The sequence below is a fragment of the Indicator indicator genome, chromosome 1 (assembly GCF_027791375.1).
Source record: "Indicator indicator isolate 239-I01 chromosome 1, UM_Iind_1.1, whole genome shotgun sequence".
Lineage (NCBI taxonomy): Eukaryota > Metazoa > Chordata > Aves > Piciformes > Indicatoridae > Indicator > Indicator indicator.
Genome location: NC_072010.1, coordinates 4552703 through 4578921, shown reverse-complemented (window position 1 = coordinate 4578921; position 26219 = coordinate 4552703).

Sequence of the window (26219 nt, the reverse complement as noted above, 5' to 3'; positions counted from 1 at the left end):
TCTATACATTATAATGAGATGCATTCCAAAGAGTCTTCTTGATGATACTGTGTCAATAAGTGTCTTAGAAGGCTGTATAGGAAAGCTTGTGAAGATGCTGCTGGGTGTAGGTGTGCATGGTGTGATGATAAGCACAACACCAGGTAAACTAGCTATGAAATAAGTAATGGTCACTAAATCACAGAATGCTTTGGGTTGGAAGGGACTTTTAAAGTTCAAGTAGTCCAAGCACCCTGCAGTGAGCAGGGGCATCTTTAAGAAGATCAGGTTGCTCAGAGCCCAGGGCAGCCTGACCTTTGTCTCACTTATTCACAAATACCAGGCCTGAATCTGTCTTTGTTCATGGGGTGAAGGCAAAAAGGAAAATCAGGAGCTTCTGGATCTGTCAGTGATAGGTGTGATCTCAACTACATGTATTCAATCATTCCACGTGGGTCATGTGCCATCCCCATATGAAGAAAACCTCACCAAACACAGGAGATAATAGAAATAGTATTTAAAATATCCTCAGCAGACAAAGAAAAGAAGTGTTTTGTTCTTCATTTGTGACTTATGAAGGGGTTGTTTCATTTCTAACCTAGGCATGTTTCAAGATTTGCTGTTTTATTATTTTATATTAAATAAAAAAATGAGATATAGTACCAGCACTGTTCTCTCTTTACACAGCTGATCCCCAAAGAGCCGTCTTGTATTTTCTGCATATACTTATTTCTTCTTGGTCTTATCCAGTATTAAAAATCATAAACATTGCGCCTTTCTGGATTGATTATAGTTCTTCACACTTACACTAGATGAGAAAACTGAACAAGTTCTTTTTTGTTGTTGTTCAGTCACAAATAAAATTTTAATACCAGGCATTGTGAAATGTGTGACATAGTCACCATTGCTAAGCTGCATGTTTAATTAACCACTGCCTGAGTGCAGGTACTAGGCAACAAGAACACAGGAGCACATTAAAGTGTCTTAATTAAATTATATGCAGTATGGCCATATTTAATTGTACATGGGACATGTTTTCTCCCTCTTTTCAGTCTTTGTTTTCTAAGCCATCGAGTAGATGGAGTATTTTTGAGGTACAATATATTCCATGATTCACAAGAAAATACAGAGTTCATTCCTTATATTTCTGGGGGCTGCACAAAATTTAAGGTGGTGCTTTGTTTCTCCAAGCATGCTGCAGGATAAGCATACTGATATTGATCATGCCCCTGTACTTGGCACTGATGGGGCCTCACCTCAAACACTGTGTTCAGTTTGGGGACCTTCACTACAAGAAAGACATTGAGTTGCTAGAGTATGTCCAGAGAAGAACAACGAAGCTGGTGAAGCATCTGGAGAACAAGTCTTCCAAGGAGTGACTGAGGGAACTGGGACTATTTAGTCTGGAGAGGAGGAGGCTGAAGGGAAACCTCATTGCTCTCTGCAATTACCTGAAAGAAGGTTGCAGTGAGGTGGGCACTGGTCTCTTCTCTCTAGTATCAGGTGATAGAACAAGAGGAAATTCACCAGGGGAGGTTTAGATTGGATATTAGGAGAAATTTCTTTCCTAAAAGGGGAGTGGTCAGGCTTGGAACAGGATGCCCAGTGAGGTGGTATAGTCACTGTCCCTGTAGGCATTCAAAAAATGCGTAGACATGGCATTTTAGGACATGGTTTAATAGCCATAGTGGTCTTAGGTCAATGGTTGGACTTGATATTTTGGAGGTCTTTTCTAACTAAAACAATTTTATGATTCTATATAAGAAGCATTGCAGTGAGTGGCATGAATGAGGATTCTCACTTTAGACCATACTCTCTTGAAATTCAAACTGCATATCATGCACCAAATACAGCTCTCTACATTGTCATGCTGGTCTAGGAAACAATTTTATACATTGATATATGTAATACCCATGAATTTGTGGCTGATGACCAGTTCTTTTGTAGTTTTATACAGTCTGAGATGTATCTAAGAGTTTAAGCAAGTATTTTTTCAAAAGTAGTGGTGCTGGAACCAACCACTGAAATAAACACTGTGATAAAACATATATTAATAAAGCAGAAAATTTGAAATTTGCCCTAATAACAGAGCAGAATAAAAAGAACCCATTTGGAAGTCTGAGGCCTTGGTTACAACCCAGAGCAGATATCATGGCCAGACATAATGTCCACTCTCTTAGGGAGCACAGCAATGTGCTGCAAAACCTCTAGCTACCAAAGCTGTCAAAAAGGATCTGTTTGTGCAAGTGTTAAGGAAGCATCTTGACCTTTGCACCTTGGGAACACATCTTTATGTAATTACAAGTCACTCTGACAGAGCTGCTGTGTGCTGGAGATACGGGGCAGTTGCCACCCTTCAGGCTGGTGCACTGAAGGGTAGAAAGGCTGATGTGAACTTGGGATAAACTGAGATGTTGCAGTAGTGCCTGTTTTCATCAAGCTTGAACTTGACCACAGTCTTTAAACTGAGTCTGATACAACTGGATTTGGTAATGTTAGTTTTGGTCAGATTTTCTCTTCCTGCTAGAGGGAAAGCTTTCCTTTGCTGCCAAGGTTGATTAATTCCAGTGCTCCTTAGCATTGCTTTTGTAGCATCATCTTAGTCCTTCTGAAGAGAGAAATATAAACCAAAAACTTCCATTCTTCACTGCAAATATGACTTCCAGTGCTAGTTAGAGTGGCCTGGGAAATATGATGAAATGTCCCTTCTCTGTCCTATCACAACTCTGACTTCACTCCAGGTATCTCTCTTATGCTGGACCTTGGCTTGACCAGTTATGACCTTCTTCAGAGGCAAGACATTCTGGTCAGAGTAGGGCTGGAGGCTTCTTTTCACTGGTGACTTCACATACAGTCCATGGCTTATGGCTCAGTCACAAATGGGGAGGGCCAAGGAAAGAGAGCCCCCACAGAGGCCTGCAGTAGAAGTGTTGGGACACATAATGATGGAACTATGTGAAGTAGTATCAGATCAACATCATTTTCAGTGCATGAGATTTCATATGCTTCTGCACTTCTCATACAGACTTTCTTAGACTAGGGTTCTGGAGAGCTATGTTGACCTTTTAATCATTGCAAATACAGAAGATCTGAAGTAATAATTATTGTAATGGGAACTTTGCCTGTAGTAGCATCAGTCTCTGTCATGGCCTCAAGATATCAAAATGAGCAGGGATGATGTGAAATCTCCACTGGAACCCTCCATCCTTAATAAAGCTTGAAGAAAACTAACATTGCACCATGTTTTAAAAGGGTAAGTGGAACAACCCAGGTAATTATAGTCTTGTCAGATTGACATTGATCCTAGGCAAAATAATGGAATGGCTGATGCAGCTCTCAAATAGTAAAGATATTGAAGAGGGTAATGTAATTAATGCCAATCAATGTAGTTTTCTAAAATATATATATATATTTATATACCTTGTCAAACCATCCTGATGTCTTTTTTATGAGATTACAAGTTTGGTAGAGAAAAGTAATAGTTTCATGTAACAGACTTAGACTTCTCTAGGTTTGACTTTGTGCTGACTGACATGTTATTTAGAAACCAGAACGGTACAAGCTTAAACCAGAACTGATTAAAAGGCTAAAACCTGGCTAAATATTAGGCCCTAAAATCTGTTTATGAATGGGAAGATCAAGCAAGGCTATTTCTAGTGGGCCAAACACATATAAGTTGCTAAGCCTCTGCCATTTGATATTTCTAAGAACAACATGGAAGTAGATGTACTCATTACTGATAAAGTGTTCAGATTTCACAGTCTGAGGGAGTGATACATAAGGAACAGAACTGATCACTGATATAGGATTATCTGGACTGCTTGATATCAGAGTATGAGACAAAAATAAAGTCAAATGTGTAGGAACAAAGGCTACAGATTGATTAAGAGATATGTTTGAGGGATCCTGTTTTATCACTCACTAAACCTTAGTGTAAAAATAAGTACAGAGCACAGAGAGGCCAAAAAAATTAGTGCCAAAAATAAGTAATGTAGCTTTTGGGGGATCTTGAGGAAAACTCCATCACCTTTGGGATTTTGTGCTAACGAGACTGCTATCAGAATATATTGCATGTAGTTTCAAATGAGATGGTAAAAAAAATGGGGATGGTGCAGGCAAAACTCCTAAGAATGATTAAGCAACTATGAAACGTGCACATAATGGAAGATTTCAGAATACTATAATTGCAGTTTGAGTTAAAGAAGTAGCAAGAGACTTATGTCCTTACAAATACTTTTGCAGAAAATAAACATTGTAAATGGCTCTTGAATCTGTTGAAAAGAGCTGAGAAGATGTTGATGTAGCCTGAACCAAGGATCACAACCTCATCCTTGAAATTAAGCACCAGTTCTTCAAGGGTTGAGCTTCATCCTGCAACTAACTGGGGATTTTAAAATCAAGATAGGAGATCTTAGAAGATAGGATCTAGTTCAGATTAATTATGCAGGAATCACAGAATCATGTAGAATCACAGAATGGTAAGGGTTGGAAGGGACCTCTGGAGATGATCTAATCCAACCTGCTGCTAACACAGGTGGACCTAAATTAGGTTGCACAGGAGCATGTTCAGGTGGGTTTTGAAAGTCTCCAGAATGTGGAATGGTGATTGTGAAGGTCCTTTGAAATCTGTGTATCAGTGCTCAGCAGTTCTGTATATTCTTGTCAGACTCTGTGACAAAATTCAGGTTAGCTTCACTGATAATGAGATCCATGCCTTCCTATATATATTATTGTGTTAGCTCATGCCTGTCTTCACACTGAAATCTCTGCCATGGCCACCTATGCAATAACACATCACTGCCTCTTTTTCTACTGGGGGAAAAATTGACCTGTTTAAGAAGGCAGACCTTTGAAATAGCTCATTTTCCAGAAAGACTGGGAAATTTAAAGCACTAAATAAAAGCACTGTTGGATGGTTTTTGCTCTGGGCAAGAACCTTGCCTTTGATTGCTGGAACTTCATTTTAGCCTCTGGTAGCTCTCACTTCAGACCCTCTCTTATTCCCTCCTTTATGGTCCAATTTCTATTGCATCTGAGTTGAACTCCTAGTCCTCTGACTATACCATATAGAAAAGTAAGAGAATAAGAAGTGATGAGAGCTGGTGTTTCTTGCCCATATTTAACAGCATTTCTTTCTCTCTCTCTACTAAAGGATGCTCTTCAGATGACACAGAAAAAAAAACTAGTGATGTCTAGACCTAGTGAATCAATTAACTACACATATGTACCTACTAATAATGAGAGCTGTTTTGAAGAAGATAGAGGATCATATCATAACCTAAACTGTGGTACAACCCTGGTACAACCCTTTAGCAGACAGGCTTTTAACCTTCTACCTAGAGAAAAACAATCACATGGCTGTTGGGAAAGTGCTTCAGAACCAGAGACATTATTTTTCTATAAGAATGTTCTTTGCTTCCCGCTCTTGTTGCTTCTCTTTCTGGGAACCTCTGCCCTTATGTAGGAATCTGAGTTCAGTAATAATATTTAGCCTTCGTGACACACTTAATCTCCAAAGCACTTTCTGAGAATTAATTAATTAATTAGGTCTCTCTTTCCTGACATGTGGTAAGGATTTGAAGTAGTCATCTTCTCACACAAAAAAGTTGTGCTTTGCTACAGGTCTCCTCAGTAACCAGTGTCAAAGCCGTAATTAACATTGTGGGTTCCAGTTCACTGTCCTTTGCTCTAGTCCTTTAATGTCTCAATAGTGTCATTCAGAAAAAGAGTTTTGAAAGGAATAAGTATCAAGGTATTTAGCTTATTATGAGAAAGTGAAGTCAAGGTCTGCTATGCATTTTGTCATCTCCTCACATTATCACTGTCTTTATTTGCCTGGTTCATATATCCCACAAAATATATCTGGCCTTTGTCTAGGAGCTTGATTGTTATTACAGATCAAACCCAAAACAGAGAGGGTGCTGACATTAAACAATGTGGTCAGTCATGCTCGAGTTCTCAAACCCAAACCCCATCCCTGCTTAATTTAGTGGCATAGTTGTAGCTTTTGTGTCTGACTTCACCATTTATTAACTTGAGAAATATTTTGAGCCTCATGTGATTTGATACTGTAAGAAAATAAGGATCATGATACTAAATAAGCTGGATGGTGGATGTGCTTTTCTTTCTATTTTTTGTCTGCTTGTGCTCTTAAGAACCATGTTGTCCCTTCTTGGTGCCACCCTGCTTGCCCCTGTTGTGACTTTGAGGAAGGATGGCAGCAGTGTGCATGATACTATCAAAAAACTGGGACAAGACTTGAAATTTGAGACTCATTTTCCTTTGTCTGTGAACAGGAGCAGCCTACTATCAGCTTGATCCATAGCTGTCTGTGTGCGTTGTTCTGCCCATCTGTGACAGAGGGGGATTCCAGGTGGATATTTCTCTTAATTTCTGGTTTGACTATCACAAGCACTCATTTTGGGTGCTAGTCACCCTTGCAAAGAGCAATGCTGCCACAAGCAGCTGATTCTAAGGCTCTTTCACTAAGCAAGACGGTCATGACTCAAATTTCCTTCTAGCCTATCTTTCTGTAGACAGGAAAGTCTGGGGAAGAGAGAGGAATGTTTCTACCTCTGGTCTATGTGTGTCTTTCCTGTTGTTAGAGATGATACAGCAGATTGGATGACCTTTCTCATGAAAGAGGAAATGGAGCTGATAGCAAGTGATGTGGGCTGAATAGCCTGCTTACTTGTTTCTTTCAATGGTGAACATGAAGAGCTGCCTCACTGCCTCTGCACCACCTCTATCTTTACCAACATTACTGTGGCAGTTTAGGCTGGGTGCCCCCTGCCCCTGCTACATGAGATACACCTCTGGTGTCCTGGGTGCCCGCCCAATAGGGGTGGACACAGGAAATGGCGTGTTTCTACCCATAAATCCTGCGCCCTATAAATCCATCTGCAGAGTCATATTCTTCCTCTTTCTTCTCTCTCTGCTCCCATGGGAGATGCTCTCTTATCGGGTAACGGTGGGGGAGTATCCTCAAGGCCACTTAGGCCTGACTAGGCCTAATGCCAGGAGGAGAATGGAGGGGGGGCAGTCTCAGACCTGGCCAGCCTGAGACTTGCCTAGCAGTGGGAGGGGGAAGAAAGAGCCCTGGGGGTTTGGGTTTACCCTCAGGTGGGGAGAAGGGAAGGATTGGGAAGCTTTGGGAATTCTGTGAAGGGTTCTGTATGCTCTTGGGATATTCTTGACACTATCCTTTGTAGTCTTTTGTAGCTTCACCAATTGCTTTTCCATTTAAACTTTCCATCACTCTCCAATCCGTTTGTGTGAGTGTCATTCTTTTGTCCTTCTTGGGGCAAGAGAGGATCTGTCTGGCCCCAAACCAGCACAACTACACAAAGCAAGGCAGTTCGATATCTCAACACTGAGATCTCACTACTGTCCTCACCGCTTTTATCCCCAGGGTTCAAGCTGCCATTGCCACCATGTTGCTGTTAGATTTCCTTGGAAGCAGAGCCTGGTGTGTAAGGGCAAGGGAGAAGAAACAACACTACATAGCTAGTGAAAAGCTCATTGTGTGTCCCTGCAGTTTCACAAGCTCTTTTTTGCCTTTGAGGTGAGGGGTTCTTAAATCTGCTTGTATCCAGGAGCTGGGAGGTGGGGTAAGAATGAAAGAAGTCAATAAAGGTCTCTTCCATTGTCTGGGAGGCCAAAAGACCATTATCTATACTAAAGGCTTGATTCTTGCGCTCAGAGATACACGATGTTGTTTTTCTGGACAAGCAAGTGATCTTCATGCTTTGTTTACCTACTTCCCATGTAGGGGACATATGATAGATGTATCTAATCTCTTGAACTTGGACTGAGATCATCAGTCCATATTGTAGAAAGCAGAGTGTGGGAAGTAACTAATAAAAACTTCTGCTTACACTGATCATGGGATGGATTTGACCTCTGTATCACCTTAAAAACCTCAGACTATCACAGTTCCCTCCTGCAATTATTCTAATGAGCTGAAAAATATGGTTTTGGACATGCTTTCAGAGCGTTGTTGACATATAAATAGACTCTAAGTGAGGACTACATAATGCTTTCCTGTTTGTGCACAAAAAATAATGGAGCAGTAAGCCAGTGACCCAGAAGTGAAAGCATGTGCATTCCATATTGCCAATTTATTACACATGCAAAATTTAAGTATATAACTTCATCCCACTGCAGTTATAGAGCTTCAGTGTGATTTATCTCATCAATTTTTCAGTAATTTGGATTGTAAGCACTTTCCTTCCAGCTTGATGAACTGCCATAGAAAAATCTGGGAGTTTCTTGCTCTATAATCACCAATGAACAGTAATATCCACCACTGTGTGCTAGCAGAGATGGTGTAGCTGGTCTGTCTCGATGGTTGGACACTCTAGAGATGTATCTGCAGATCTGGATCACATGGACTCTGACTGAGGCCCAACTCCCAGTTTTCAGTGTTTGAACTATATCTGCAGACATCAGTGATCAACTTTCAGCACTCAGTAGAAATCAGTAAAATGTTTAGTTTTATTTGGATCAAGGGGTAAATGAAAGCTGAAATTAAGCTACAGTGTTTCTTCCTGCCATTGTCCAGACATAAATCTCTATGCATAGCTGTGAAGCACACGTGTAATAAGCCTGGTGCTTACTGAACACATTAGACTTGCAATGTACATCCTGGACACCTTCCCAGGTGAGTCCTGTGTGTGTCTGGTGTTTGCTGCAAAAGTCAAGTGTCCTGGTTTTGCAGTACTATGGAGCATGTGCAAGTCTGACATTTCCATAGGGAAATGTTTGTTTTCCACGCCGGCACCACAGAGCTGATCTGCTCAAGCAACATGGAAACAGTTAAAATTCCCAGGCCTGAAGCAGATGACTGGATCCCATGTCTGACTGGGGCTGACACATCAGAAATTTGAGACATGAAAATCTGTAAGTTTTTCTTTTTCCCAGAATTAAAAAAGAATTAAAACAAAGAAGAAAAAACCCTACCCCAAAACAAAACAAAAAAAACCCTGCAGACAGACTGTAGCCCTTGCAGACAGACTGTAGCCCTAGCAAAGGTAATAGCTAGGAGACTCTGGTCATTGCTTCACTCCCCATCAGCAACATGCTTTTGGTGTGACCCTGGGAACAGGAGGGCATACAGCCTCCTCTAAGACACTGGTCCTTGCTTTTTCTCCTTTTTTCCCTGACAAACTTGTCACAATGCAGACTGGGAAGCATAGAATTGGTTGCACAGGAAGTAAAATTAGGCTTTAGACTGAGGCAACTTTGCCTTCAAGGTTTAGGAAAGAGCATCACAGATGGATTTGGGAGTGGGTTCACTGGACTGACTGAGAACTGGGTCACCTTGCAGTAGGGGAAAGATCTCAGATTTAACACACCAGTGGTCTGTTTCTGCATGACAAATAGCCTCTGTTCTTGAACTGCAGTAGTAGAACCAAGTTAATAACTCTGTGAAAGAGAACCACCTCAAAAGAAAATAAGAAATATCCCAAACAACCTATAGTTTGGTAGATAGTTGAAACCATGCCATGTCTCGAGGATACATATTATGTTTATCCAAATTCCATTTAATTTCCAACCTTTAGGAATCCTTTCTTCCTAAAAAGATGGAAGAATAACAGATGAGGAAAGAAACCAGATCTCTCATGAATTAACTGGCTACTAGTTTCTTTTGTGTGGGTTTGCAAGTTGTAGGCTCTGTAATCATAGACTGTTACATAACTTCTTGTGGTTGTTAGAGCACTGGCGTGTGTACCTCAGTGAAAACGATGGCTCCTAGATATTCACATTTCAGGTTTCTATGGTCCAAATGCCACTACTGTTAGCAGTACTCCTTTAGTTGTTGTTAATAAGACACTCTAATGAAATCATTATTTACCTGTCCTATGTCCTCCCAGCAGCAGCTCTGGGTAGACATGTCTATGCAATTAGAATTAACACAAACCACTTAAAACTTGAATGCCTAGTTTATTTTCAAATGGGAAGGTCAGCATCATTATCCTTGGTGGATTCAATTACCAAATCCAGCATAATCACAGAGCAAGCTTCCTGTCTGCTAATCATGACTTACTCTGCATACATTATGTGCAAATATAACCAAAACAAGAGATGGCATTTCCACATGTTTTGTGCCTGTAATTACTTCTTACAGGTTGTGTTTAACTTTCTTAGTATAATGTAAATTCCTTTTATTTCCTTTGTTTTCTTAAAACCCACAAAAGAATAATAAAAAACAGTGGCATGCAAAAATAAGAAAACATCTGTGTGCAATTAATCTTTCTGCTTCATTTAGGCCCCACCGAATCCATGAATGTAAGTCACAAAAGCAGTACAAAATTGTTAGAGGCAGTGCATTTGGAAATGCCTCTCATGAAGAGCAGCATGAGTAACTAATGGCTTTGGAATCACAGAATCACAGAAACATTCAGGTTGGAAAAGACCTCAGGATCACCCTACTCTACACAGTCCACCCTGAAACCATATCCCCAAGCACCACATCCAAACAACCTTTAAACACATCCAGGGTTGGTGACTCAGCCACCTCCCTGGGCAGCCCATTCCAATGCCTGGATTGCTTGCTTGGGTTTGGTTTAGTTTTACTTTAGGTAGAGAACATTTTTATCCTTTTTTATCATTATTCACCATTATTGTAAACAAAAATCCTAGTGACAAAACCAGGAAGAATTAACACACAACAAAAAACATGGTCACCTAATGAAATGTAAACATCCTCTAATGAGAGAAAATACATTCTTGTGTGGAGAGCTCAGTCTACAATCAGTGTGAAGTCAACAGGTGTCTTTCTCCAGCCCTCACTTAGTTTTGAGTCAGAATTGTTAAATATGTAGCCTCTCTGTACTCTGTTTAGTGCTCTGGGGGGTTAGAAGCTGGTAATTTTTAATATTCTTGAAAATGTCATCACCCTCTGGGTTTTTGTGTGTATGTACACACATGCAGAAGCACACTTTGTTGAGCTTGGGACTCTGAAGTATAGAAGTTTGCTTCGTTTTCTGTTTTAAATTGTTCTTCTGACATCCTCAGGGCATGTGAACATGCTCCCATTTGTAACACTGGTAATATACCATCTGGATGGAAAATGTCATATATTAATATTAAGGCATGGCATATCTCTAGTTTCTACCTTGCCATGACAGTTATTGTAAATCTGCTATCACACCTGGGTTTATTCCTCATTGATGTGTGAAAGACTTACCATCTCACAAATAGCAGGTAAATCAGCTCCTGTGACCATCATGGAGAGGTGCTACAACACCACAATCTGGTAGTCCTCTCTCCCCAAAAAGTCCCTGTTCTTCGGGGATTGTTCTGAAGCTGCCCAAGAGATTAGGCTCTCTGCCTGTGTGTGATGCAGCACTGCAGACACAGCCTTAGTCCTGCCACTAGGTTCCTGCTGACACAGTTGAGATGTCATGTTCCCACATGTCACTCAACATGTGAGAACAGCTGGGTTTTGAACTTCCCACAAGAAGTCCACTCACTGTCATGATGCAGCCACACAATGATGAGGTGGGTGGGCAGAAATATAGGCTGTGCTCAGGTTTGGTCTTGTGATTGCCTATCAAAGAAATCCTGATGTAAGGCCTGAAATGCAGAAGCAGAGAGTTTGCAAATGTTCTTGCAAGGAACATGGAAAAGCAAGGAAAAGGTGATGACAATGTTGTAGACTACAGACTCCAGGCAATGCAGCTGTTACATGTAAGAGAACTCTAGTAATATTATTTTGATAAATCACTTTTAAGAATTCTCATAAACAGATTTAGTTTTTTTTTTTTTTTACTCTTTTATATGCTTAATAGACTTACATTTTAAGCCAAAAATTCAACCTCACCAAAAGGACAAAAATGCCTCAAACAAGCAAGACAAAGAATTTTTATTAGAAGTATTTTAAAGTTTGAAACATTTCCTTTCTCTATAGATTTTATTAAATTCTCTCGATGCATTATCTAAACAATTCTGTTGATCTTTTCCTGAGATGAGATTGTGAGGCCAAGCCAGAAATGATTGAATCTTTGAAGTGAATCTCGTTTGGCAAGAGAATTTCACTAAAGGGAAACTGAATATGTTTTAAATCTACAAACAAGAGCAGAGGGTACTAAGTCACAATTAGCAGAAGTTGAATATGACATTGTATAAGACTTTGTGCATGTATGCCATCAATATTTGAACCATTCTGCAAGCTAAACATAAGGAGAACATAGAAATCAATGTGAAATGGAGTAGGTCTGTTTCTGGGTTTGTGTTCCTTCAGGTTTAGGGCAATATAATTGTATAGATCTTGGTGGTACCATTTCTTGAGATGAGAAACAGACTCATCAGCTATGGGATTTTGCATGGTGAAGAGCAGGACCATGTTTAGCAACAAGCAACAGATCATGTTCTTTTTTTCTCTTAAACAGGAATCTTGTGAAACTCCTGCCAGGTAGCATCACTGTAGTGTGCAAAGTCTTTCATTCAAACTGAGTTTCCAATACGTCAATAACTTTTCAAGCTCTCAGTAAGAGACCCCCTAAAGCTTTACAGTCTAAATAATTCCCAGCTTCAAAGAGTTTCAATGAAGAGCTTTGGCACCTCTTGAGAGAGATTAATTTTAGGGTGGGTTTTGCCTCCTCCAGCTTCAGATGTTTCAGTGAAGTATTCTGAGTTCCTCAACTAAACTCCTGAGTCAACAGAGGGCAAAATAGACACTTTTCAGGTGTGATTTCTCTGACCTGTTTTAGATGTGTACCTTGGGATGGGATGAATCATGCCCCAGAAGCACTTTCCTTTTCTCTAAAGTGAATATCAAAGATCAGCTCAGACGTGGAGTTGTACTTTGTAGATGTCTTAAGATAGGAGAGATGAATCTTGTCAAAACTCACAAAACTTGTAGTCTTCTGAACATTACAACTGAATTGAGACAGGTAATGCCTTTTAAAACATGTTTTTAAATGGTCAGAATCCCTCTTGAAGTGGGGTGATGTGAGTTACATAGCAAATGAAAGCGAAACAGAGCTCCGCTGATGGATGACTCTCACCTGGGCTGTGATTTTAGAAGCCAATGTGACATGCTGTCAGGCTGCAAGTTTGTCATTGTGCTTTTTTGCCCCCAACTTCTGAACTCTCCAGGAGGGCTCCTCTCAGGGTCTGCTGTCCCATTTTTGTGACCGTTATCTGAAGACAGCTCCCACTTTGTTCAAGACCATTTATCTTGTCGATGGTTAGGGACATTTCTTACCCTCCCTGTCTCCCTCCTCATCACCTTGCAGAGCCAGCTACTACTTCTGGCTGCTTTCACACTGGGTTCTGAGAGGGCCATCTAATTCAGTCATGACTGTGAAGCTGCTCTATTAATATCAGTGACAAGCAGATGTTGGTGCAGTGCCTCGAGAAGGTGAAAAATTCCCTGCAGTTACTTCACGGTGAGATCAGCAAAGCCTTCTTTCTTCTGCTGTCGTCCGGCTCCCTCCGGCCCTTGGTGCTCAACATGGTGTTGGGTATCCATCTGGCCTCGCTCATCTCCTTTTCACAGTGGGGTCAGGCCATTTCTTCTCAGCAGGGGGTTACTCTTGATCCTACATCGTTGTGAAAGGAAGGCAGGCTTGCATACAGCATAACATGATTTTCTACCGGTAAGAAAGCATCTAAAGAGAATGAGATCGTTATGGGAACACCAGATCACACAACTTCCCTTGCCGGGGCAAAATAGAGTAATTCAGCTGCTTGTGCAGAGCAGCTTATTAATTAATTACAATTCCTACTTTGGATCATAATTAATGATGCATACAAAGTTATATATCCAATAGAGAATTAGGCCCCTCTGCAGATTCCAGGTATCTGTCTGTTACCCTTGCCTGGTCAAGGGTATTTCTAGTTACTCAGTTTCACCTGCAGGGTTTTGTAGTTGTGAATAGATTAATGACCCATTTCCCTTCACCACAGAAATCTCTTGAGGTGCTAACCATCAGTTTCCATATATCTCTCTCCAAGCTGCTTTGTATCTACGCCCATTCTCTTTTAATACAACATTTGACCATGATTTTCTTTTCATATCCACAATTTGGTGAAACAGTGAATATCATAGGTAAGAACAAAAATATCTGTTGACCAGATCATGCTGCAATTTCATTTCTCACTCTCTCCCTACTTTGTATCCCAGCAATGTCATGTATTTGAATATATTTAACCAGTCTAGTTGATGGTGATATGCCCTTGCTACCTAAATTAGAGAACTTTTTCCTCCATGTATTCATTGACCTGTAGGGTTCATCTGTTTCTCTGACTTTATTTCTGGAGCATTTACAATGTGTTTTAAGCTACAAAGATCACAGAGAAATTATTCTACCAAAATGCACAAGGGGAATAGAATCTGCTCCATTCACTCATAACATCTTTGATCACAGGCAGGAGCTTAGTGCTGGTCCCATGGCTTGTTATGACTGGAGAAAACATTATGGTTTTAATCTCCAAGATTCAGACCAGGTATAAGGAAATATTTTTACATGAAGGTGTTGAAACACCTTGTCCAGGATGTTGCCCAGGGAGGTGGTAGATACCCCACCTTTGGAAACATTCCAGGTCAGGTTGGATGGGGCTCTGAGCAACCTGATCTACTTGAAGATGTCCCTGCTCTCTGCAAGGGGGTTGGATTAGACGACCTATAGACGTCCCTTCTAACCCAAGCCATTCTGTGATTCTGTGAAAATGCAGCAGGTTCCTCTCAAGGCTTTGCTTTTGCCATTTATTGGGCTACTTTGAGAAGTTTTCTGCCTCTTTTATTCTGGCAATAGATTCCAGATTTTGAGTTGTTTTCTTGATACACATTCCTGGGGTGGGTGGATGAGCAGAACAGAAGCATGAGTTAGTTTTGCTTCATTTCATTTTCAGCTTGTATACAACTTTCTTATTTTTGTAATTGAGCCATCTTCACCAGTTTTGCTGCTCCCACAACCCTACAGGGAAGCTGTTGCGTTCCCTTAACATTAATTTGCTTGTGCAAGGTGAAAAAGCAAAAAAAAAAAAAGCAAAAGAAAAAAAACAAAACAAAACAAAAAAAAACCCAAGAGATTTCCTGTTTTCTTATGCAAACTATGTTGTCTTTCTGGTCTGCACCAATTGGACAGCATTTGCAAATGCTTCTGTCTCAGTCACTGAAAAACTGCCTCCCCATATGTTTTCCTGATTAAGAAATTCAGTCCACCAAATGGCAGAGTTTGCTCAGCTGGAGTTGACTGTTTGGTTGGGATTAATATGCAGTGTTCTTCTTCCCATACATCTTCCTGTTTAGCATAAAAGAAAACAAATTACTTTGGGGCTTTCCTGCTTATTTGTTCTTACACAAAAAGTATATTCTGGGAGCTTTATAGTGTGTCTGCCTCCTAGAAATGCAACACGAAGGCATCTTGCAGGCTGTCTGCATCATCCGTCGGTGCCTAACAAGATCCATGCCTGGGCAGTGTGCGAGCCAGCTGGTTAAGCTGAGAATGCTGAGGGAGAGAGAAATAACTGACTGATCTGGGTTACACAAATTCTTATGGGGATTTATTGGTAGATTTTCTTTAACAAAGACAAGAAGTGGCAAATTTAGTGCTTGGATTGATTGCTCAGGAAGCTGAAAATCCTTTGAGGAGAAGACAAGCACTGCCCAGGCCAAGCAAAGCCATCATCATTTCTTATGCTGTCTTATGTATGTGCCTATTTCTTTCTTTTTTTTTTTTTTTTAAACTTTTCCCTAATGGCATCTACTTTATAGACTTCTGGGATGGACTTAGGAACTTTTAGGGCTTCTACCAGTGCATCAACTGGCACAAAAAGGTTAAAGAAATTGCACCCCCTCTGAGGAGTGAGAATAGAGAGCTGGTGTCAACAGATGAAGAGAAGGCTGAGGTAATCAGTAACTTTTTTGCCTCAGTCTTCAGTGGCAACCTTGCTCTGTCTCCCTCCCCATTTCACTAGGTGCAGAGCAGTAGGGTAAAGCAACTCCCACTGTAAGAGAAGATCAAGTTCAGGACCACCTGAGGAACATCAACATACATAAATCTATGGGACCTGATGAGATGCATCCCAGAGTTCTGAAGGAATTGGCTGATGTAGTTGCAAAGCAACTCTCCTTGATATTTGAAAAGTCCTAGCAGTCAGGTGAAGTTCCTAGGGGCTGGTAGAAGGGACATGTTACACACATTTTTTAAAAGGGTGAAAAAGAGAACCCTGGAAATTACTAACCTGTCAGCCTCACCTCTGTGCCTGGGAAGATCATGGAACAGATCCTCCTGGTAGCTATACTAAAGGACATGGAGAACAGGGGAAATGATTTGAGACAGCCAGCATGGCTTCACCAAGGGCAAGTCTTGCCTGACCAATCTAATGGCTTTTTACATTTCAATATCTGAAGTGGATTTACAGGAAGATTTAGAAGGCCTTTAGTGATAGGATGAGGTCCAATGATTTTAAACTGGAGCAGAGTAGATGCTGGACATTAGGAGGAAGTTCTTTACAATGAGAGTGGTAAAATACTGGAACAGGCTACCCAGGGATCAGGCTAAGTCCCCATCTCTGAAGACATTCAAGATCAAACTTAGTGTGTCTCTGGGCAGCCTGATTTAGTTGGAGGTGTCCCTGTTTACTGCAGGGGGGGGTTGCACAAGATGACCCTTGAGGGTCCCTTCCAACCCAAGGCAATCTGTGCATCTGTGAATCTGTGACTCCAAAATATGTTGTTCTGATTCTATTCAACTTTGAAAATATCACTGAATTTGACAAAAGTGTCACACAAGTTTCTAAAAGAGCAATAATTTGCTAGAGCTTTTTAGGACACCTGCAGTTGGACATTGAAAGAGCTTATAGCTATTGAGTGTCCAGTCTCAAAATAATTGGGGTCCTCCTATCAGGTTAGGAACTTCCCAAAGCTTAGTGTTTTGGGACCACTGACCTAACCAGGTCTACCATCTGTGAAGGGTGCATGACGCAAGTTTTAAAAGACGATGGCTAGATGAGGGTTCAATTAATATTTCTGATTTATTTTCCTCAATACTTTATTCTAAAGCTCCTTCTTTTCATCTTTATGTGTTGATCTTTTTATTCTCTGAATGACTTTGGAACATTATTACATGCACGTGTGTTTGTGCATGTGCAAATGTATCCGCCACATTTTTCTGTTGGGGCCCACTGTTACATTTCAGGTTACGGATGATTCGTCTTCATAATTCTTTACCTTTTTTTTTTTCTTCTGATAAAATTTCTGAAAAGATCATTGCAACAAATGAAACTTTCTGAGGTTGGCTTCTGACCAAAAGTGGAATGTTTTTCACTCCCAGGTTGGAGACCAAATTCTTCCCAGGCTTTTTCTCACATGTGGAAGAACAAGGAAAGAAAACAGTGTATTGTTGTCTAAAAAAACTAGTTCTGCTTTATTTTCTTTCCTGAACAGACTACAGGGACATGGCTAAATTCAAGCTTAAGTGTGGAGTTTGAGATGAGAACTGAGGCCTGAATGCTCACAGCAAAGGGTGTAGACATGGTACGTAGGGACATGGTTTTGTGAGCATGGTGGTGCGGAGTTAACAGTTGGACTTCACAATCTTAGATGTCTTTTCCAACCTTAATGATTCTAGGGAAAAAAAAAAAAAAAGATGGGTAACTTGTTGCTAGAGGTTGACCTGAAAAAGTTTTTGCTTCCTGATATCTAAACACATTTGCACCTTTAAAAAAATATATTTTAGAATCTGTATTTTTCAGTGCAATCCAGGCTCAGGCTGTATAGCTGTGTTTGATGGGGATTTAGTGACAAGAGACAAGAGCCTGTAAGCCCTTAGAAAGGGTAGATTCCACTGACTGTAGAGATGTCTTTTTCTGAGAGCCACTTTAACTGTCCCAAATCATTCATGAAAGCATCTTTGTGAAACATCTGTTTCAAATTGCACCCAGTGAATGCAATATTGCACAGTGCTCATTTAACACCAGAGCATACAAAGAACTGTACTGGGTAAGGACAGAAGTTGCCAGCACGATTCCAAATCTCTTTCATATGGAGATATGGGTGCAGGATGGACGTGAGGTGCAATTCCCCTGGACTACCTCCCAGCTCCGAGCAATCTGCTATTCTGGGACTACTTGAGCCGGAGGTGGTATCTTTGTGTTTAATAGCCCTTGATGGATTTTTCTGCAGCTGTCTGCTCCTATTTCTGGCATGTATTTATGCAAAAGAGCAGCAACAGGGAGCAACCGTAAGTGTCTCATTATATACCGACCAGGAGAAACAGAAAATAGCTCTCAAACTCTAAAGTTAGAAGTTTCCAGACTTTTCCATTTCCAGTTCCCATTATAATTCTAGCATTTAACCATCCACTTTAGAGCACTCATATTCTTTGCCAAGCAGCCATGCAAAGCTGCCAGGTTTCATTCTTCTGACTTGAGAAACACTTAGGTTTTGTTGTGCCTCTTTATTGAAGGTAGTGTTACATGGGTGTTTCCTAATATCAGCTGTGTTCAGGAATCTCTGTTGTACAATCAAAGGATAATTTCCCCTTAAGAGTTGCACTGGTCTTTTGAAAGGCTATAATATTTCCTGTTTCATCTGTCTATAGCCTGTGGCGTTCTACAGGGCGGTGGGGGGAAGCAGCAGCAATGGAGCCAGGTAAACTCTGATCTAAGGGCTTTTGGCAGACAATGCAGGCTTCGTCCTGTTGCCCATATGTAGAAGTGCTCAGCAAAGCCTTGCTGATGCACTAGTGAACGACCTGGAACTATCATCTGCAGGATAGTCCAATACAGGACACAGATGAGCAGTATTAATTTTTTCAGTGAAGTACAATAAAATCCTCAGACTAATGCTGTGGATGACTAAATGAATCCCTGTTTCTCTTCTGCTGAGGCAAATCATTTCCCTTTTGGCCAGTAGCTCCCTCTGCTCAAAGTCTTTTTTTCTCTCAAATTTTCTAATTGAGTAACACAGATTAATTAAACTTAAGTGTGTAATAACCCAGTACATTGCCTTTGGCACTAAAACCACTTAAGAATTTCTTATCTTGTTTCTTCTGCAGGGTTTGCTGCCCCATTTTGTTATACTGTTTATTGGCCATGTTGTGTATACAGTCACTCAAATAATTGAGATAAAAAGAAAAGGAAACAACACTTAAATCAACATCATTGAACATACTGCTTTAAATCACAGTCATGCAGATGGTGGCATTGGCTCATCTCATCTCAGTGAATGCAGAGAACTGAATGCCTGGGAGTACAGTGTCTTACAACAACTTTTCTGCCAATGACAAAGTATTGCAAAATGACGATTTTGGAGCAATTGTTCACTGTTTTGATTTAGCTTGTATTTTCCTGCTTCTGCTTCAAGCCTGAGCATGTGCCTAAATGCTCAATCATTCTTTCCAAGTTTATCTATTGGAGTAATAAAAGATAAAATCTCTCCCCATAAATGTTGCCTCTTTCAAAGCATATTTTCACTTTACTTCAGTGTTCGTTGCTTTTCTCATAATAACTAGACAAACCTGAAAGCAGCACAACTGTAAACTATTCATGTGTGGGATTTTAAGAGCCAGTACTCAACACCATTAGCACTGGATGAAGATTAATTTGTTGAAGTCTAAACTGAGGCTACTTTATAAGCATAAGAAACATCTTCAGTTCCTGGTGTTATAAGTGAATAACCTGAGGCAAGCTCAAATCCTGTTTTATGGCAACAAATGCTTTACATTATCAACCCCCTTTGGAAACATCTCAGCTAGAGCTGCTAAACCCTGAGGCCCTCTAAACAACCAAACACTTTTGCAAATCTTGGCTTTCCTTTGGATCCTTCCTCATGACAGCCTTTTCTTTTCTTCTGTATTCCACCAGACACATCTTCTCCCTATTTCTATTCACCTTCAGGGAAAAGGCTTTCTTTTATCTAGGTTTATATGGTAGGCACTAATAATGCTGTTTAGAGTCTCTAGACACTATTGGAATATACATAAATAAAATCAGGAAAAATCAGAACTACAGCTTAACAAAACCAAAACAATTGCAGCAATAAAACAAATCGCGGAAAGAGGAATTTGTCAGTGGCAAGGTTCTCTGCTAGAAGGAAACTCTTATTTTTGCAGTTGGGATTCAGGCACATAAACATGAATATTCCCCAGCCTTTGTCAAAGTCCAGCAGTATCTGAGCTTTCCACCTTAGAATGGTAGCTGTGATGTAGGACCTGTAAAACATCCATCACCCTCTAGGATGGCAGTTAGAAACCGATCAGGACAATACCCAGGTGATTAAAATCTACCTGAATGGTCTTACCTGAGGACTCCAAAAACATTAGTGATATAAATGCTAGTTAATAACCATATAATGGGAATACTGATAAGGACCAATCTGCATTTGCTGTATTTCTACAAAAGTTTTTGGCAGATCCCCCATATGTATCATAGAACTTGCTTCCTTCCCCATACAAAGCTGTACTCTCTGGAGTAGTATTTTTTGTTTATAGTAGTGATTCCACTTTGACAGGTGATTTCAGACATCTAGACTTGCCCAGGGGGCATGAGATCTCAAAAGAAGTGTCCTTGTCTTCTTTGTTTGAATAAAGGACTATGATTTTTTACCAAATTGCTTGCTCGGTGTGGGGTCTGACAAGAGAATGGAGCTGCGTTTGATGCTCTGTTAGGAGAGACGACCTTAGTGAAAATCCCAGAGGCAAATATCTCTAAGGACTGGGAGGAATTTCAGGTGGGATCTGAGTTTTGCATGGGGGCATGGCTGTCTCCCCTGCAAACTGTACTTGGACAAAAGGACCACCAGTATTAAGGCCCTCAGGCTGACAAGGGGAGGGTTTGTGGTAAAAAAAAAATCCTCCAGTTCTTTTTTTTTTTTTTTTTTTTTTTTTTTTTTTTTTTGTGTGTGTGTGTGTTTTCTAAAAGAGATTTGAGAATGGACAGGGAAGGTGAAGGCACTGCAGATAAATGTGGATTCTACCATCAGAGCAGCTGCATAGCAGAAGATAGTTTTCAGCCCTGCTCCTAGCTCAGCAGCCTCTGGGTGCATTGATTCAATTTGTAGTGGAAAATGATGCAATTGTTTTAGTAGTTCCACAAGATAAATGTCTGTATTTCATCAGAACAAACACATAAATGAGCAGCAGTTCTAAAATCTATCCTTCTTGATGGCAGTGGAACTGAACACATTTGGCTCTGAAGTTATCAGCTTAGCTAAACTGGCAAGTCTCATTTGAACAGAAACAACTTTAGAAAGGAGAGTTTAATAAGCCAGTGGAAAGTTTCACATTCTTCTTCTTCTTCCCCCTCCTTCACACAAAATCAAATACATATTTTAACTTCATTTTCCTTTCTGGAGCACGGTGCATTTCTTTAGGATAAGAATGAGCATTGTAAGCTTCCTTGGAGCCAAACACATTTGTATGAGTTAGCTTTAAGATGGTCCTTTGTTGTAACACAATTCCAGATGTAGCCGTTCCCCCTGTTCACAGTGTGGTGTGCACTTTCCATGTAAGATGTGGCTTTGGTGGCTCTTTTATCTTAATGCATCTTGTTAACCACAGGCCAGTGGGCTGGCAGCCATATGCCCAGGGAGTTTTAAGAAGCTAAGGGTAGTATATAAATGCATGTGACATAAAGGGAGGTGGACATTACTTTAATATTTTTCATACATCAATATTTGGCAAGCTTGTTCTCAGTTAAGAATAGTCATAGGATGATAGAATTATTAAGGTTGTAAAAGACCTCTAAGATCATCTAGTCCAACTGCCAACCCAACACCACCATGGCCACTAAACCACCTCCAGGGAGGGTGACTCTACCATCCATTGGGCAGGCCATTCCGGTGTCTGACCACTCTTTCAGCAAAGACATTTTTCCTAATATCCAACTGAAACCCTCCCTGGTGCATCTTGAGGTAATTTCCTCTCTTTTTATTAATAACTAGTTACTTGGGAGAAGAGACTGATCCATACCTAACTACAATCTCCTTTCAGGTATTTGTAGAGAGCAAGAAGATGCCCTCTGAGCCTCCTCTTCTCCAGACTAAACACTCTTAGTTGCCTCAACTATTCCTGATAAGGCTTGTGCTCTAGGCCCTTAGCCAGCTTTGTTTTCCTTCTCTGGACCCACTACAGCATTTTTCTTGTAGTGAGTGGCCCACAATGAGAAAACTTTCAGACAAATGAATGCAAAACCTCTTTGCATGGCCCAACAATCCTCACTAAGGTGAGGTCATGCCAGAAAAACATCTGCAAGGAAATCAGAGCTTGCAAGGAAAATTTTAAGCACTTCCCTCCAGAAATGGATATCTTGAAGAGGACAGTTTATCAAATCAGACTTACATGGTTGCAGAGCAGCACAGGAAAGAAAGGGGAAGGACATGTCTTCCCTTCTGTAAAGATAAGCAAGCAGTGCCATCAGAGGTCTGCAACCCCTATTGCTCCCCAGGTAAGTCTGCCCACTTGTGTGCTCTGTGTGTCTTTTTTGCAATTTGTCTGCTTACTGAATGACAACAGATTTTATCAAGCAAGGTTTGCATGAGAAATGGAGGCTATGCTTTACTTCTCCCTATTGCTTCCACTTTTGTTAAAGTCTTCAAACAATCACAGTGTCTCTGGATGCGTAAGCAGCTGTCTACTCTGACATGCCACATCTTTTGCAGAAGAGGACCAGTAAGGAAATAAAAGAAAACTTCTCTCCATTATGTATGCACACATGGCAATTAGGGGACCATAAATGAGTTCACTGTGCTTTGAGACAGAGGTCATCAAACTATGCTGCGTGACTAAGTGATATGAGAAACTTTTGGTAAGCTGCATGTTTACAACTCCTGTAGCATATTTAAATCATAGAACCATAAAATCATGGAATGGTTTGGGTTGGAAAGGATCTTAAAGATCACATAATTCCAGTCCCCCTGCCATGGGCAGGGACAACTTCCACTAGACCGGGTTACTCAAAGCTCTATTCGATCTGGCTTTGAACACTTCCGAGGATGGGGCATCCACAACTTCTCTGGGCAGCCTGTTTCAGTGCCTTACCACACTCACAGTGAAGAATTTCTTCCTTATTCTAGTCTAAATCTACTCTCTTTCACTTTAAAGTCGTTCCCCTTCAGCCTATCACTACTTGTCCTTGTAAAAAGTCCATCTCCAGCTTTCATGAAAGCCCTCTTTAAGTACTGGAAGGCCATATAAAGCCTCCCCAGAGCCTTCTCTTCTACAGGCTGAACAGCTCCAACTCTCTCTCTAAGGGAAGTGTTCCAGGCCTTTGATCACATTCATCACTCTCCTCTGGACCTCCTTCAGCATGTCCATATCTTTATGTTGGGGTGCCTAGAGTTGGACATAGCACTGCAGGTGGAATCTCACAAGAACAGGGTAAAGGTGGAGAATCACCTCCTTTGACCTGATAGCCGTACTTCTTTTGATGCAGCCCAGGATGCACATATTGAAGACAGGTATTTATCTACTGCATTACTATTTCTCCATTAAACAACTCGATTTGACCAGGAATAAATTTGGTGGTGATAAGTGAGGCAGGAAGAACAAGGAGGGATTACTCAGGAAGCAAGCTTCTCTATGAAGATGTGTAAGAGCAGGTTGTGAGAAGACAACATCTCTCGTCAGTGCCATCAGGTCTGCACTAACATAAGTGCATATACTGCAGAAAGTGCACACACCAGATGACTGCTTTGCCACAAGTCTTAGCAGAAAAGCCAAAGACTTTGTGAAATATTCCTCTTTCCTGGAGCTGTATTTTGAAGGGTTCAGCTCCCCATGGTTTCTGAATCCATCCCACATCAGAGCCTAAATAGAAACATACTGACCATAATGTTCACAGTCACTAATTTCCAGTGTGAAGCTCATAGCAAGAGTTTCAAAGGAGCTAAAGAGTGGTTGGAATTATCTGCCTGTATTTCTTGGTATACAGTAGCATGTATTTTCAAGCTTAAGGGAAATCAAGTTTGTTTTAAAATCTGGTCCCAAGTGGTTGCACTGCTTTAGGATGACATTTTCAAAAATTTAAAAAAAAAATAAAAATAGAAAAATCTAAGAACTGATCAGCCAGATTGTGTAAGCAGCTTCAGAAACGTCTCTGGTGATGGAGATTTAAATGCAGGAGATGCTGGGAAAGCCCAGGTTGGGAACACCTCCATCCTCACCCATCCTGTGTATAAGGAGAGATCACCTTTCCCCAAACCTTTCACACTCCAGTCTTTCACTTGATTTCTTATTCATCTGGAATGAAGGCTGGGCTGTCATTTCCCATCCTGTTAGATGCCACCTGACACAGCATGGCCTGCAGACAGTGAGGCAGTGTGGGTGCCAAGTGCTAAAAACACTCCAGGAGAAAAGAGCAAGTGAAATAGGGAGGGTGGAGAGGACTTGTGAAGGGTAAATCTCTACACAGCAGTTAGGGTTAATTATTGGGGTCATCAGGGGAGAACTCTGAGGCCCAAGAGTTACCTATTAAAGGAATACAGACTTCTTTTATAAGATGCGACAGAGGCCTTTTTGACTCCAGAGATCTGGAAGAAGTATATCTTGACCTTAACTGACAGCATCTGCTTCTGTTTTGACTGTATTGATGAATAAGGCAACAGCAACGTAGTGGTGTGTAGAGCCCCGGGGAATATTTATAAGGCACATTAGCAAGGCAATGCAAACTAAAACAGCTATTGACAAGCATGAAGTTCAGAAGCTGTGATTTTGCCTGTAGCCATGACTGCTCCCCCTTGCCTGGAAAACCCTTGTCAAGACTGATCATTACAACATAAGGAGGCAAGAACAAGGTGCCATTTCCATGAAGCAAACCCAGAAGTACAGGAAGGATAGAAAAGGGCTTTGGTAACCTTTATGCTAATTCATTGGGAAAGTATACAACAGGGAGGAGATGTTTCATGTCCAGATCCCTTCTCATGGGAGAGTTTAGGAAAGAGGTCTCCTGGAATTTTTACAATCCATCACATGTAGGAAGTTTCAGCTGAATTTAATAAGATATTACTCGCATTATGCTTTTACTTTGGTAGTTTTTAATAAATGCTTTTCTGGACTATGTAGTGAGCTGTAACTCTTGTGTGGAATCTTATAGGAAGCTTTAAAAAACCTTATAGTAAGGATTTCTTCATTAAAGTGGTAGTTAGGATAGTTAGCATTACTTCGATAGAAACGGAATTAGACTTCAATCAACATTCAATAAGGGAATGGTAGACTTTTAATCAAGACAAAAGTTCCATCACTGGTCCTTTTATTTAGGAGTCCTTTGTCAGATATACTACAGTCACACATCCTACTTTAAAATAGTCTAGGGCACAAAACTCAAGGAAATGAATGAAGTAGACTTTATTTCTAGATTTGAATACCTCCTTTTATTTTTCTTGAGTAGGGATTAATACTTAATTTTTCTACTCCTCAATTTCCCCATCTGTAAAATAAAGATAACACTTAACCACAACACAAGAATGTATTCTCAGTCACATTTAATTACTTCTCCAGTGATTCATATAAAATTTTGTTTTGTTGAAGCAAAAACCTGCTAGTGAGAAATGCCACAAGTTACAGTGAATCTTTAATTGTGTCTTGCAGATTCCACAAGTTAGCAAGTGAGCACATATGCCCAAAAAGAGTCCCTCTGCTCTGCAAAATGGAGAGTGTCAATTGTTTTGGCAAGCATGACTGACTTTTAGTTGTTTAGGGTAATTCCCCACTGGCTGTTTATGTACTTTCTCTGGTATTTTTTAAAGAAAGAGGATCTCATGATACAGAGAACAAGCTTGAGGGTAAGGCACTCGGATTCTGCTTTCACCACTAGTTTCCCTGTGTGACTCTTGCTAAATCACTAAATCTTTTCATTTTATTCCTATACCAAAAAAAAGCATACAAAATCGTTGCAGTCTTTAGGCACACTGAAACAATTTACATGTTTCAAAAACATTAACTCCAAAGCAAAAGAGACCAAGGCTGACCCCAACTTAGATTTGGAGTTTCACTCAGCCTTCTGGTTTTTCAGGTTTAAGGTTCCAACTGCACTCTTGAATGCAGCAATGTGACAGTTATCAAAGCACAGAGACTTTTATGATTTTTAATAGCATCTTTTCACATTAATGCACAGAAAAATAAATTGAAACTCATTGTGCCAGATAATTTTCTCATTTTGTGATCTCTCTCCTTCATTTTCACTCTTCTTCTTCCTGTATTTATCTAGTCTCTTTTCTGATCCAGATGGCACACACTGTTTGCAGAACATTTTTTTTTTTTTAAATATTTGTCTGTCCAGCATATAGA